At 30.4% G+C, this 17,014-nt stretch overlaps 1 non-coding gene across 1 annotated transcript; it reads left to right on the forward strand.

The window, feature by feature from the left end:
• The first annotated feature begins 4,041 nt into the window (after positions 1–4,041).
• On the forward strand, positions 4,042–4,115 carry Trnat-agu. The gene has a single exon. It is a non-coding gene; the product is annotated as a tRNA-Thr (tRNA).
• Positions 4,116–17,014: the final 12,899 nt, after the last annotated feature.

Raw genomic sequence — 17,014 nt, forward strand, 5'->3', positions numbered from 1 at the left:
TTTAATGAAAGAAAATAAAGAGTGTAGTAAGTTAAATAAGGTCTGTGACAATAAGGAAGAGACAAATTCACTAACAACAACAACAACAGCAATAAATAATAAAAATATTTGTAGTAATTTAAATAGCAAAAGTGGCAAAAGTATAAATAATAATCTTAATAGAAATTATGCTTTTAATAATACTCAACATACAAGTACTCGTACAACTAAAACTAAACTTAATACAATGGCTAAAGAACCAGAATATGATATTAGCTTTAAATTTAATACGACAACAACAACAACAACAGCAACAACACAAACTAAAGAACAAGAATATAATAATTTTAATTCTAATCCTCCCCCCACTAGATGTAGTAATAAAAGTATTAAAAGTTTCGATAGTAGTGCTAGTTCTAGTGTTAATAGTTGTAGTACCGTTAGTTGTCAAAGTTCCCATAGTAATATAATTAATTGTAATTTTTGTGACAGCCACTTGGCGGCAAATCTATGTAAATTTCCCTTACATGCAGAACATGCTGATGATGAGTATTTAAATCGTCACCATCATCATCATCATGATCACCGACAACATTATCATTATCATCACCATCATCACCAGGGATCGGCTGCTGTTACTGCTGTTCCCAATGCTGAGGACAATAATAAAAAATACACAATGATACTCAGCAGAAGTTGTAAACCGCTTAAATTTTCCTTTGCTAGTGAATGGTTGGTATAAAAAATTTCCCTTTTTTTCGAAATCCAACATTCTAAATTTACCTTCAAAACACATGCGCACATTTCCTTCATATATGTAGATCCCTTGATCTATGATAATCTTGAGGGGAAATTTAACAATTTACAGCCATAATTGTTGAATTTTCTTGAGGGATTTTGTAATTCGGAGAATTAAGTAAAATAATTGTTTTATACTGCTGTTAGAGTTTAATGTTTTTTATATTAAATTAATAATTAATTATAAGGGCTTTTACCACCTTAATTATTGCATTATATGTATGTATATCAAGCTGAAAATTTAACTAATGATATTTGTTATTAAATATTCTATGAATAACTGGTAAAATATCTAGGGAATAATTTATCTATTAATGTTAAAATCTTTATTATTAACTAAAACTAAATGTATTTTTATAATTGTGCTTAAAAAAATACCATTTAAATATAAATTTAAATTAACATTAATTAAACAAAAATATGCCATTAACACTTTTTTTAACAAACCCTGTACATTAAGTTTATAAAATATTTATTAATAACTGCAAAATTTTTTTATTATCAAAAATGGTACAAATATCATTTCATTTTTTCTACTTAAGTATTTTTTGTAAATATCTAATTACAACTTTATAACATTTAACTAACAGTCTTAAAATTAACAGCCATAGTTTTTCTACTGTTAGTTAAATGTTAAAATTGTTATAATTACCAACATATTAAGTTTATTACTTCATATTGTTTAACATTAAGTTTAGTTTTAAATATTTTTATTCAAATTTATATTAATTGTTAATTTTGTTAGCAGTTCTATAGCAGTATTAATCTTATGTGTAATATTTATATTATATTAAAGCAAAAGAAAAAATATAATTGCAAGTCAGCCATTTGCATTTATGTATTTTCTCCATTTTACAATTTTTGAATTTATGTTTTTTTATAAAAATTATATTAAAGCAATACTTTTTAAGTTATTTTATAAAAAAAACATTTGTGTTTTAATTGAAATAGGAATCTTAATAACAGACTAATCGACTATAGAGTAGCCTATAGTCTACACCATTTTTAACTGAAATTGGGAATATTCCACATGATATTGAGAATTTCCATTTAATAATGATAAAATTCCAAATGAAATTGTGATTTTCAATATGAAATTGAGAAAATTCCGAATAAAATTGAGAATTTTAATTTCAAATTAGGAAAAATCCAAATAAAATTGAGAATTTTAAATTAATATTGAGAAAATTCCAAATGAAATAAAGAATTTCCGTTTCATATTGAGAAAATTCCAATTAAAATTGGGAAATACAATTTGAAATTGGGAAAAATTCCAAATGAAATTGAGAAAAATTCAATTGAAATTTAGAAATTTTCAAATGAAAATGAGAACCTTTTATGTTACATTACTTTAACTATGTATATAAAAAAATTTAAATCCAAGTATGTTGGATTATTTTTTTTGGTCAAGAAGGCTTTTAACTTCATGGCAACAAAAAAAAAAGAATTTCTTATAAAGTGAAAACGGGTAAAATGGAGTTTAAAGATAATTGCGGAATTTGTTTAAGAAATATGACCCGCGGTTAAAATAATTAATTTCATGTCGTCACTTATTTCATGAGAAATGTATAACTATGGTAGCAACCAATTGTCCTTTATGCAGAGGAGAAATTGAAGGTTCAGGATGAATGTGCCTGATGTCAATGCCCCAAATGTCGGAGAGCAAAGGCTGGTGTACCTTGAAGAAGTTATAAATGCATCGAAATCGTCTATAACTCCAGGAAATTGTAGTAGAGCTATACAGCACACAACAACGTTTTACCAAACAGCTCTCGAGTTGCGAGATATGCCAGTTGGACAGTAGTCTATTTGTTTATGTAGTTTTGTTTAATTTTTATATTTATGTTTCATTGTTATTTCCTTACATAAAGTACAATAAAATTTGTTTTTTTTACATACATACATCTGCATTCATATTTTTCTACTTTTTTAATTTTCTTAATTTTATTTGAAATTTTCTCATTTTCATTTGAAAATTTCTAAATTTCAATTGAGTATTTCTCAATTTCTCAATTTTATTCGGAATTTTCTCAATTTCATATTGAAAATAACAATTTCATTTGGAATTTTCTCAATTTAATGGGTAATGTTCCCAATTTCACTTAAAAATGGTGTAGACTATAGAGTAGTCCAGTCTAGTTTATTTCAGTCAATAGTACAGTCCATGGATTGATAAGTCTGTATAAAATAGTCTGTAGTCCAGACTATAGAATAGTCTATAGTCCAGACTATAGAATAGTCTATAGTCCAGACTATAGAATAGTCTATTGTCCAGACTATATAATAGTCTATAGTCCAGACTATAGAATAGTCTATAGTCCAGACTATAGAATAGTCTATAGTCCAGACTATAGAATAGTCTATAGTCCAGACTATAGAATAGTCTATAGTCCAGACTATAGAATAGTCTATAGTCTAGACTATAGAATAGTCTATAGTCCAGACTATAAAATAGTCTATAGTCCAGACTATTGAATAGTCTACAGTCCAGACTATAGAACAGTCTACAGTCCAGACTATATAACAGTCTATAGTTCAGACTATAGAACAGTCTATAGTCCAGACTATAGAACAGTCTATAGTCCAGACTATAGAATAGTCTATAGTCCAGACTATAAAATAATCTATAGCCCAGACTATAGACTTTAGTCGGAAATATTGAGTACATGATTGACTTTCTAAACACATTAAAAGAACATCTTTGGTGACATTTATAGGTTATGTCATACGGAAAAAAGTGACATTACATATGTGAAATACATGTCGGTCATTGCCACCTTAATCGATCATGTCACAATCACTAACTCATAGACTGTTAATGTTCGTCAATTCAATAGGATTTACTACAGTTAAGCTTTATACGGGTGAGAAAAGATCTGTAAAGCATAAAATTCCAACTAATATTTCTGAGGGTAAGAGCTTGAAACCTGCAAACACAGCGACATCATTTGAAAGTGTTGATTTCATTTAAATTTAATTTTTAGTAAAACATTTTGTAGCATGGGATACAATTTGCATTTCTAATGCACTGTAATACAACTGTGTATAGCATTGTTAGCAAATCTACAAACCTTAGATTCTGACTGTGAATAGTATTGTAAAACAAGTGTTATTGTGAATGTTTTTATTGTTAACTATTAAAGACACAAACCGTTGACTTTTTATGTAGATATAGTTGTTATTGTAAATAGTTGTGTTGTTTAGATATTTATTTAATCCAATACCTTAATTTATTTTAAACAAATTTTACGTTCGTACTAACTGGGCGCCGTGGCTTAGTTGGTTAAAGCGCCTGTCTAGTAAACAGGAGATCGTGAGTTCGAATCTCGCCGGGGCCTATAAAGTGGAAAAATTTTTATGATTTTAAACTTTATTAATATTCTTTAATTATTATTTTATTTGATATTAAGGGTCGGTGACCAACAGTACATCATCTGAAGTAACAGTGAGCTTGTACTTTGAAATCTAATAACAACCGTCAGCTGTTTCATTTCTTATGTAATTTTGTCAAAATTAGTTTTTTTCTTTTGCTAAATTTATTCAAAAATCTTACAGAAAATATTCAACCACAATTAAACTGCCAAATCATTTCCCATTAAATCGTTGTTTTCTGTACCTACAAAATAATTAACAGCAGTCTGGAGGTTAAAGGATAAAGATCTGTCATTGAAAACAATAACAATGGCAGATTTTATAATAAACTACTCACTTGCATATAACCAAAACAATATATCTATGTATTTATGTGACCTAATCTAGTATATAAAATCACAACAACAACAAAAACGATAATAACCAAAACTAAAAGAGGAAGCTACAGGATTCAATAGAAAATATCACACATTCATGTCAACAATTCAAAAAAAAAAAAAAAAAAAAAAATAACAACAAACCATAGGGATCTAAAACCTATTGAGACTATAAACACTTTGACGAAGGAAAGAAACACTACGAACAGCAAAACAGATCACAGGAATCCAAAGCAAATGTTTAAGCAATAAAAAACGATTTGATAAAAACTTAACGAAGCGCTGCATTATTACTCGTTATAAAAAAATACGTTACATTACTCGAAATCGTCTGTACACGAGTGTTTTTTGATGTTGTTGTGATTAATGCTGAACAACCATATGAAGGCGAGTAAATTTGTGCAGTTGTGTGATAAAATATAGCACAATAATATGTTTATAGATAGAAGATATAGGTATGTATGGTCTACAGCCCAAACTATAAATAAGTCTATAGTACAGAGAATAATAGTTTATAAAGAATAAACTATTGTCCATATTATAGAATAATCTATACTATATAGTCCATACTATAGAATAGTCTAGAGTCCAAACTATAGAATAGTCTATAGTCCAGACCATAGAATTGTCTATAGTCCAGACTGTAGAATAGTCTAAAGTCCCGACCATAGAGTAGTCTATAGTACAGACTATAGAACAGTCTATAGTCCAGTCCATAGAATAGTCTATAAACTAAAAAAAGTCCAGAATTAGAATAGTCTACAGTTCAGATTATAGAATAATCTATAGTCCATACTATAGAATAGTCTATAGTCCAGACCATAGAATTGTCTAAAGTCCAGACTTTAGAATAGTCTAAAGTCCAGACTGTAGAATAGTCTAAAGTCCAGACCATAGAGTAGTCTATAGTATAGACTATAGAACAGTCTATAGTCCAGTCCATAGAATAGTCTATAAACTATTGTCCATAATATAGAATAATCTATACTATATAGTCCATACTATAGAATAGTCTAGAGTCCAAACTATAGAATAGTCTAGAGTCCAAACTATAGTATAGTCTATAGTTCAGACTATACAATAGTCTATACTCCAGACTACAGAATAGTCTATAGTCCATACTATAGAATAGTCTAAAGTCCAGACTGTAGAATAGTCTAAAGTCCAGACCATAGATTAGTCTATAGTACAGACTATAGAACAGTCTATAGTCCAGTCCATAGAATAGTCTATAGTTCAGGCTATAGAACATTCTGTAGTCCAGACTATAGAATATTCTATAGTGCAGACTATAGAATATTCTATAGTCCAGACTATAAAATATTCTATAGTCCAGACTATATAATAGTCTATGTAATAGTCCAGACTATAAAATAGTCTATAGTCTCGACTACAGAATATTCTATAGTCTAGACAATAGAATAGACTAAAGTCGAGACTATATAATAGTCTATAGTCCAGATTATAGGATAGTTATAAACGAGACTATAGTTCGGACTCAAAAAGTCTTTAGTCTAGACTTAAAAGTAGTCTGTGCTAAAAATTAGTCCATATTCATCCATATTAGGCCAGACTCTAGAATAACTGAAAGTCCTGACTATAAAATAGTACACAGTTCAGACTAGAAATATATTCTACAGTCCCAATAACGGATCTTAAGCGTTTACCCTTCACCAAATTAGAACTAATGATGCCATTGCTTCAAAATGTGTAAGCATAAAACTGTTACTTCTCTATGGATGCATTTTCGTTTATACGTTAGCATTTTTCGGCGAAGTATGGGTCTTCTGTAAGACACAAAGTAAGAATAATGATAGCGAACAAAATAAAGCTTTTAGAAACATCACTCTCTTCACTTTCTTTTAGATAATTTAGTCAATAATCGATAACCATTAGAAGTTTAGGTCACACTTAACGAATTTAGATGCTAATATATTGAGGAAGTCTATGAAACTTTTTCCAGGACACTGAATTTCTGAACATTGGAGAATAAATCCATCGAAAGAAGTGAAGAATAGTGCCGTTAGCGGTATAAGAGTATTTGTTGGATCTGATGTAATACTCAATTCAGCCTAATCTAAAGCAAATTAAAAGTTTAAAAAACTTTGAAATTCGTGCTTGTGTATTTTAAACCTTTTATAAATGCAAAGTAGAAAATTTCAAATTTGTCCACAAAAAAAAAATGAGTAATTACACGACCTTTAATGAGAAATGAGAAAAACCGTTATATTTCTAAATTATAATTTATCTAATATTACAAACAGGACTACAAGTAACACTTTTATACTTAGACAGCTGTTTTAAAACATTTAACAAAACTACCACAGAAAGGTATGGGTTATGTATTGCTTGCATTAAGTCCATTGAACAAAACACAGTTCATAACTACATAAATACTGCATTCTAAAACTGTACAGAAACGTTTGTCATAAACTATAATATGTTGTTGTAACAACAAAAAAATACACAGCCGCACATAAGTAAGAACATATTTAAAAATATCCTTTTGAAAATTGCTCTTTACAAAAATAAAATATTTATTCGTACATTTGTATGTATTTGTGGTGGTAGAATGTTGTAGTACAATGTGTACAATATGCGTTTTGCACAGTCATATTGCATATCTTAGTTCTTAAGCCTCCATAAAACCCTCTCTACATTCGATATGTTTCTATAAGTGATGATTAAGAACTAGAACTCTCTGTGCGTGCATGTCTCTATGCGTATGTGTTATTTTTTTGTTACAGGCAGACGACAAAGTTGTTTGTAGAGTATGAAGATGATGATGTTGATGTTGATGATGATGTCCTTTTGCATTTAAACAAAAACACAGCCATACATCCATCCATCCTTAGAAATATTCTACGCATAAACTACAAAGTACTCTTGTGTATTTCCTCCTGCTGATAATGAATTTCTTTATAATTATTTTTTTGGTTTAATTTTTATACATATGCAGGCATTATCAAGTGCTTCATGCACACATTTTTATATTCTAAGGACCTTTTTTTAATATAGAATATTATTTGATACTGTGTTGTGTTGTTTGTTTTTTCTTGCAAAGCCCTAGTTTGCCTTTAATGATGCCGTTCTTAGACTCTTCCTTGCACATGTATAGAAAAATGTTGTTGTTTTGATTTAGTCCCTTTTCTGCTAAATGTTTCAGTTTTAAACAGAAATGCATTTTATACGCTTTTGCTTACATTCAAGGATTTTTCGGTCAACTTCTTAGTAATATATTAAGGGTTTAATTTCCCAGAGATTGTCATCTAAAAGACATGAATAGTAGCTAACGGTTTATTTTTTAGAGGCAATATGTATTGCTTATTATTTTTCTTACTAATTTAACAGTTGAATGCAACTGTCATTGATTATTGCAACATTTTGTTTTGAAAATATGTAAGACAAATGATTTTTTAATGTCCTTATTGTTTTCCCGGATTAAAACTTAGAGCAGAAGGTCTACAATATGCTTTTTACGCTTTCTCGCCTTTATATGCATCTGTCAAAAAGTAGAACCAACGCTGGATTCTTATAATACTTAAAAATGCCAGATATTGATCGTTTATTAACAGATCGGCAAATTTTTAACCCATAGACCAAAGTATACTTTGCTGAAGGATTGAGCTGCATTGAATTCATATCTGGCCCTGAAAATGGGATATCATGCCCTGAAAATCTCCCATTTAAAAGTTCATTATTTTAGCTTTATAATGAAGGTTTAACATCTGAAATATTTTATTTCTTATTCGATATACATATCTTTATGCCTCAGGTCATTGATAATTGCTATATTTTGTTTTGAAGGATTTACCTTAAATGCTTAGGTCCTATATTCGTCTGCCAAAAAAGTAGAATCAATATATTATTATGCTGTAAGTTACAATTAAAAAAGCTTAGGATGTCTTGATGCCTAGAATGTTTAAAATTTCTAATCCAGAGACCAAAGTATACTTTTCTAAGGTATTGAGGGATTCAAGTTCAAGTAAACGCTCTTTTTCGCCCATTTGAAAGTCAATTCTTTCAGCTTTATAATAAAGGCTTAACATCTGACAGATATTCATTATTCTTTGATATATCTTCACATCCTCAGGTGGGTGTGTAATCAATATTTTTAATCGTTATAATAAAATATTTACATTGCATAACAGTCTTGGGTATAAATATCATGAATATGCGATAACCATGAGTTTTCAAGATTTAGTTGAAGTTATCTCGAAAAAGAAGGAAGCTTGCACTCGATCACGAATTTCAGGTGTAATGTAGGCCAGATTCGGATTCCTTAAGAATGTATGACTTTGTTTAACTAAGGCTTATAACTCCAATGTAAAACTTACAAAACGACTTCCAAATTGCATTAACTCTGTCTCTGCCGGAGAAGACGTAATTCCAAAAACCATATTCATCATCTCTATAATGCGCCCTCAAACACAAACAAAATAGGTAGTTAAATATCCAAAAATTCTCTGGCAAAAGAAGATCATCTTCTATTCCTTTCTGTAGAAGTACAGACTAAGTACTTCGAACCTATTTTATGACCGTAACAACCTTTAAACTGGTTTAATGATGAATTGAATCAAGTTTGTTAGAAGTAACAAATGTTTTTCTCGGAGGCAAAGGTTTTAAAAGATCGTCTAAATTAGCTAGGGATCATTTCAAGTGCATCAAATAAAAACTTTTTGCGAGAAAACGGGAACCAAATGCTATTGAATTGAGGCTAGAATTGTTGTAATTATTCCAAATCCCTTTGATATTATTTGCTCTTGTATATCGGCACAGAAAAGAGTATTCTCTTTTGGCATGGATCTAAAGAAAAATGTACTGACGGAACCATTTTAAGATACAAATTTGGGATTGTAATCTCCTGAAAAAAGGGCAACGAATCGGTTAAGGTATTCATTATGGGATATCAAATAGACATATCGGAATTATATCATCTAGCTTTGGGGTAATCTGTTAATGATGGTAAATAAAATCGGCCATTGTAAAATATTATGACAGACCTTAGGATCGTTTATCGCACAACAATTTGATCCTTGTGGCTACTAGGTCTTCGCAGATCTCAGTTAGCCCTTAATGACAACTAGGTCTTCACAGATCTCAGTTTGTCATTAATGATAATTGGTGACTTTTGTAGGCGATGGGAAAGAGGCGCCAGTCCAACTTGTCTCCAGATACAGAAAAAGGCATATCCATGTGATCTATCCAATGTTCAACTAGATGGATTTAATGCATTTTTAGTTTCGCTTGATTGCACAATATTACCATTTAGAGACGTTTTACTCATGTTTATTGTCCTATATCTTATAATCACTACTTTTACCTAGTTCCAATTTTCATCGTCTGTATTTATCTCTCTCTCTCCAACTCTGTCTTCCGTAACTCCTTCTCCTTTTTGTTACAGGCTGCTACAGAGAGATATTTTGGGCCGAAGTTGAGATTTTCAACTATAGGTTAGTTCCATATAAAGCCATTTACCATTGTCATAGTTTATCTGACTGGTCTATATCTGACCCAAGTCCCCATATGGCATTTCGCCAATAAAAATCTAATGCTAAAGGTAAATTTGATAACAATTTGAATAACTTTTATCCCAAGTCCAAAGTAAAACTTTCAATTCTATTGATAAACTACATAAAACTCCAATAATAAATGTCTGCGTCTCACTTTATAAAGAACTTAAACAAATTTTAAAATTCTCTAGTCTTTTAACTATTAGGTTATAACCTCAATTAAAAGGAGAACAAATGTATTTAGGTTATATTTCTTGATTGAGTAGTGGGTGACCTTATTTAGTAACCCATTTAACTCAATATTGTATTCAAATATCTATACACTTACAAATGCGTGTGTAATAATAGCATTTGTAAGTGTGTACATTGTGTACATCATCATCTAGTTCGAGTTTCCCCAAATACTCAAGTGTAAAGAATATCATACTTCCCCTTGATGTTCATGGAGCATTTCCAAATGCAGACAAGAGAATCAACATTCAAACAGACAGATACAAAGTGGAGCTTGCAAAGAATAGCTAATATTACTTTAGGCTTTACTCTTATGATTAACAAATACACATACGCCCACACATATGTATCTAAATGAAGATACCCTGTTGTTCTTGTATCATTAACCATCAGTTTTTTAATATTGGAACTAAGTCCTTAGTAGTTTATTTCTTTCCTGTCGTTATAAATTTTCTTTTTGAAAACAAAATAACTGAAAAAAATGTGAACTAACGGTTACACTAACTCACACTTGGGTTTATAACATTTAGAGACACGGACTATTGAGTTGCACCACTTAATGGCAGAATTTATCAATAGAACGAAAAATTCATTCACAATTTCTGTTATCCGTTATTTTATTCTATTGTTGTTTGTAGACGGGCATCCCTTATTGGAAATTTGTAAAGGATTAAATGTACCAAAATAATGTCTACCCCAATGTTATACTTTAACGAATATAATTATGATAATATTCTAATCCATTTTTGTAATATGTATGTTCCATAATGTTTGTAATTGAAACAAGGTCAAAGGTTAACTTTTGTTATATATTATAATCTATATAAAATTATAACGTTATTATTTTACTCACTGATTGATTCATTATCGTACAGACTAAAATTTAAACAGAAGTTGGGAGACCAAGAAACAGGGATGGCAAAATTGGTACGATGGTACTTTTTTTACACTATTTGATGTGCAAAAGTACCGTGATACTTCCGAGTCTTATTTGATACTTTCAGGGCTACAATCTCAATATCCGATTATCGTTTAACCGGTAGTAAATCTGTCTGGTAAAATAATTTTTCTACCCTATACCACTTTAGTGGTATATGAATATTAATTACTTCATATCTCCATCACATCTGGAATCTGAGATATTATGCCCTGAGTTTTGAGAAAACGCGCTATGAGTGCTTTAAATATAACATTTTACAAAGTACAATTTCGTGGTAATATTTGTATCGTAGCTATGAGATACCATGCATTTCCTGGGAAAACTTCATCAAATTGTATCAAAGGTGTTAACATTGAGGGACGGACACCATATCAACATATAACGCCCATTCCAACTTTAAAATGTATAAACATATTTCAGAAATTACAAACTTTTAGCAAAAAAAAAAATAAAATTTTAGTACTTTGGATTGTAAGAAAGCTTTAAGTATAAAGCTTTTAATAATATGGGTACCAGCCCACTCGGGAGTAGTCTGTAATGAAAGAGCGAATGTAATAGCTATAAAGGGAAGGGAGCTGAATGCAATTACACTGACACACGCAAAACCATTCGACGCAACAAAAGATGAACTAAAATATGGGTGAGAGAATCCCATAAGACCTCTTGGAATAATGAAACAGTGGGTAGAACCACGAAAATCATATGGGGTGTCCCTGATGAGAGCAAGATAAAAAATCTCCTCAAAAAGAGCAAGTCTGAAGTTAGTATAATAGTACGTGTTCTGAGTGGACACACAGGATTACGAGAACATTTATGCAAAATTGGACGTGCGGATTCAGACGCATGTAGAACATGTGGAGAGGACAGTGAAACTCTGGAGCACTTTCTTTGCCACTGCCTGGTATTCGTCGAAGATAGATCCAAATATCTTGGAAGTAATGTTCTTCCGGAAATAACATTCCTGACTAACACTGATTGGAATAATTCATTCAGTTATTTCTTTTTTTCATGATAAAGAGCGCAGGCCCGATTGTGGCCTAGATGCATTTTTCGGATTTGATGTAGTACACATACTCCTATCAACCTAACCTAAGTTTGTGGCCTAGGTGCATTTTTCCGGATTTGATGTAGTACACATCCTCCTATCAACCTAACCTAAGTACTTTGAGATCCAAAAAGTACTCTATGAAATATTTTTTGATACTGAAACAAAATCTCTTTTTCCATCCCTGCCAAGAAAGGTAAAGGTTTTTATACCCTACACCTGTTTAGTGTCTAGTGTTGATGGTCTGTCCGGTTGTCTAACTGTCCATGTATAACTTGTAAGCAATTTTTAAGATAATTCAATAATATGGGGCGATCCTTTATTTCATCTATTTTGCTAATAAATGTTACACAAAACTGAAAAGTTTTATGAAATTTTACTACAATTAGAACATACATACAGAAGCTCATAAATATTCTCACATATTATGCAGGGTATCACAATATCGGACTAAACCAACATTTTCTGTTTACCTTTTTGTTGTTCAAGTACTTTGACTAACTAGTTTATGACCAAATTAATGGCATCTATGAATCTACAAACCAGAAGCACATTGACAATAACTTGTCAACCAGCAAACAATTGAATTAGCTAAAGAAATAAAAACCGCCTTGGAGTTAAGCTTATTTAAATTTAAAAAAAAGTTTGCATAAATTATAAGCAAATTATAAAGAGGTGTGACAAACAATTTCTGAACATTATATCAATGCGAGATTTCATTTCGAAACCGTTTCGTTTCTTAAGAGTAGAATACGAAATGACAAAATGTATAAAAAGTATGTAATTTGTATCTAGTTATTTATAAGAAATCTAATTATATATAAATTTAATTGTTTGTTGGGATTATCAGCGTGATTTTGCAACATTTTCTAACAGCTGCTTTATTTATTGCGCTCCTGTTACTTCTACTCAGCGTTTTGCATTAAACCTAAAATGACCAACAGGTACGAATTGGAATATTTGTTATTTTAACACTTTTTAATGTTCTAAAAAAATCCAAAATCAAAGAAACATACTATAAACTAGAGTACACGCTAAACTATCTGCTAGTCTAGACCGCTGAGCAGACTTTGGACTAGACTATACCTTGACAACACTCGACTATTGACTACACTACAGAATATACTAAATACTGCAGACTAGGCTAAACTAGAGATTATACTAAAGACGAGACTATAGATTGGACTATAGACTTGATTTTGAAATAGACTAAACACTAGATTATAGACTATACTATATACTAGACTATATACTAGACTATATACTAGAATATAGACTAGAATATAGACTAGAATATAAACTAGAGTACATACTAGAATATAGACTAGACTTTAGACTAGACTGTAGACTAGACTATAGACTAAACTATACAGTAGACTATAGACTAGACTAGACAATATACTTGACTATAGATTAGACTATAGACTAGTCTAGACTATAGACTAGACTTTATAGTATAGAGTAGACAATAGATTGGACTATAGATTAGACTAGACTATAGACTAGACTATAGACTAGACTATAAACTAGACTATAGACTATACTATAGACTAGAATATAGATTAGAATATAGACCAGACTATAGACTAGACTATAGATTCGACTAGACTATAGATTCGACTAGACTATAGACTATGGACTAGACTATAGACTAGACTATATACTAGACTATAGACTGGAATATAGACTAGACTATAGACTAGACTATAGACTAGACTATAGACTAGACTATAGACTAGACTATAGACTAGACTATAGACTAGACTATAGACTAGACTATAGACTAGACTATAGACTAGACTATAGACTAGACTATAGACTAGACTATAGACTAGACTATAGACTAGACTATAGCTAGGCTATAGACTAGACTGTATACCATACAAGGCTCTAGAGATGGTTGTAGACTAGACTATGGACTAAACTATTTGGTAGACTATAGACAAGACTTTGTTAACTAGGCTAAGTACCAAAAAAAGCTTTCTTTTAAATTTTTTTATTATTTTAAATGGGTTAATGGAACACACACTAAAAAAAACAAGTCGGCGTTTGTGTAATTGTGTGCCAAATTCATTGGTGGATAGACAAGAATAGTCTGCAAAAAATAAAGAAATTGCTGTGAGAAAACAATTTTAAAAGTTGTTGAAAAAAATGTTAGCATCTAGAAATGAATTGTTCAGTAAAGGCAACTTTTTTCCACTTCGAGTATCTTTGATACCGAGCCTACTGGTTATATACATGTAATAAAGATCAAAATTTAAGATCAGAATAACAAAGATCTTCTAGTCTGAACTCAAGCATAGAATCAGATCACTTTGCATTGTTTTTATATACCCGAGTTATTCTATATTGCGGAATCCAAACCAACAATATTGATATACATATTCTTTAGAATTTTACATTGATCCTGAATATTTAAATATTACTATGTCTATTACTAATATAACAAAGTAAAAAAGGGTTTGTATTAAAAGCACAATTTGTAGTCGACTTCACCAAATTTTACATTATATATTACTATAATGAACTTTCTTTTATTTTAAGAGAATTTTATCGCCTGCCCTCCTATCACTACTAATTGGGCAACAAAAGAATAGCAGCGAAAAAATCTAACAATTACAAATGTTTATTAATACAACTCAAAGTGTTAAAATATGAATTTCAAATAGAAAACAATCAATTCATTTATCAAATACTAAATCATTTTATTCATTTATTTATTTGTTCAATTTCATTCATTTACTTTTCTTTTTTTCATTTATTCCGCTAACTTTTGTTCGAGTATCTGAAGCTAAAACATTAGCAGAAAAACTGTACTGAAATGAAATGTGTCAAATTGAAATGATATCGTTCGGATTCAAAAAATCTACACAAAGCAACACATCATGTAATAAACGAGTAGACGAAAAACAAATAAAAACCCTCACCAGTCATCACAAATCAAAAATCTTTCACTCACTCTTTTTGGGTTTTACAGAGCAAGAGCTACAGTAACAGACTTAACAACATTTAACTAAAAGTTAGAATGCATCAGAGATGTAATTGACGTTACAAAAGTACAAAATAAAAAACTAAGTTTTTAATAAAACAACAACTACAACTATGGAGTGGGCTATATACCAGAATACAGACTAGAGTATAGAATATACAAGACTATAGACTAAACTATAGACTAGACTATGGACTATACTATAGACTAGACTATGGACTAGACTACAGACTAGACTATAGACTAGTCTATAACCTAGACTATAGACTAGACTATATATACTTGACTATAGACTATATACTATATTATGGAATAACTATGGACTAGACTAGACTATGGACTAGACTATAGACTAGACTACAGATTACACTATAGACTATACTATAGACTAAACTATAGACTAGATTATACACTAAATTATAGACTAGATAATGGACTACACTATAGACTAGACTTTAGATTAGACTTTAGACTAGACTATAGACTAGACTATAGATAAGACTATAGACAAGATAATATAATAATATAAATAAGACTATAGACAAGACTATAAACTTGACTATAGACTAGACTATAGACAAGACTATAGAATACTATAAACTTTATTATAAACTAGACTACAGACTAGACTATAGACAAAACTAAAGACTAGACTATAGACTAGGCTTCAGACTAGACTATAGACTAGACTATAGACTAGACTATAGACTAGACTATAGACTAGACTATAGACTAGACTATAGACTAGACTATAGACTAGACTATAGACTAGACTATAGACTAGACTATAGACTAGACTATAGACTAGACTATAGACTAGACTATAGACTAGACTATAGACTAGACTATAGACTAGACTATAGACTTTCAGACTAGACTATAGACTAGACTATAGACTAGACTATAGACTAAACTATAGACTAGACTATAGACTAGACTATAGACTAAACTATAGACTAGACTATAGACTAGACTATACACTAGACTATACACAAGACTATACACTAGACTATAGACTAGACAATGGACTACACTATAGACTTGACTCTATAAACTAGATTATAGACTAGACTAGACTATAGTCTGAAGCCTAGTCTATACAATAGACTATAGACTAGACAATGGACTAGACTATAGACTGGACTATAAACTAGATTATAGACTAGACTGTAGACTAGACTATAGACTAGTCTATAGACTAGACTATAAACTATACTATAAACTAGGCTATAGACCAGTCTATAAACCAAACTTTAGACTAGATTTTCAACTAGATTATACACTAGACTATAGTGTAGACTGTAGGCTAGATTATATACTAGACAAACTAGTCTGTATACTAGAATATGGACTGAACTACCGACTACTCTATTAAAAATCCTAAATTTGGTTTCTTACTCTTAATTTTTCTATATTTCACTTTGGTACCTTTTGCAACTTTTCCCTCTCAAGAAAAGTTCTATTAGTCAAGAATGTAGTATCAAAAAAAATGTACTGAAAGAAAAGAGTATGTAGGCAAACAAATATAAAGAGTCAATTAAGGTAATTAGTTTACCCCATCCCTAGTATTTGTATAGGTATTTGAACGATAAATTCCACTTAGCCATTCCTATTGGCACTCGCACCGCTACGAAAATATTGCTGTTGAACATTTCCTAGAAATTACAGCAAAGTTTTTTGATTCTCAATTGCATTCCTATAGAATAAACAAACACAATTTTAATGAGCAAATATTTTAGTGTCGGTCTTCTGTGGAGAGTATAATTATTT

This window comes from Lucilia cuprina, chromosome 6 (assembly GCF_022045245.1).
Source record: "Lucilia cuprina isolate Lc7/37 chromosome 6, ASM2204524v1, whole genome shotgun sequence".
NCBI classification, from domain to species: Eukaryota; Metazoa; Arthropoda; class Insecta; order Diptera; family Calliphoridae; genus Lucilia; species Lucilia cuprina.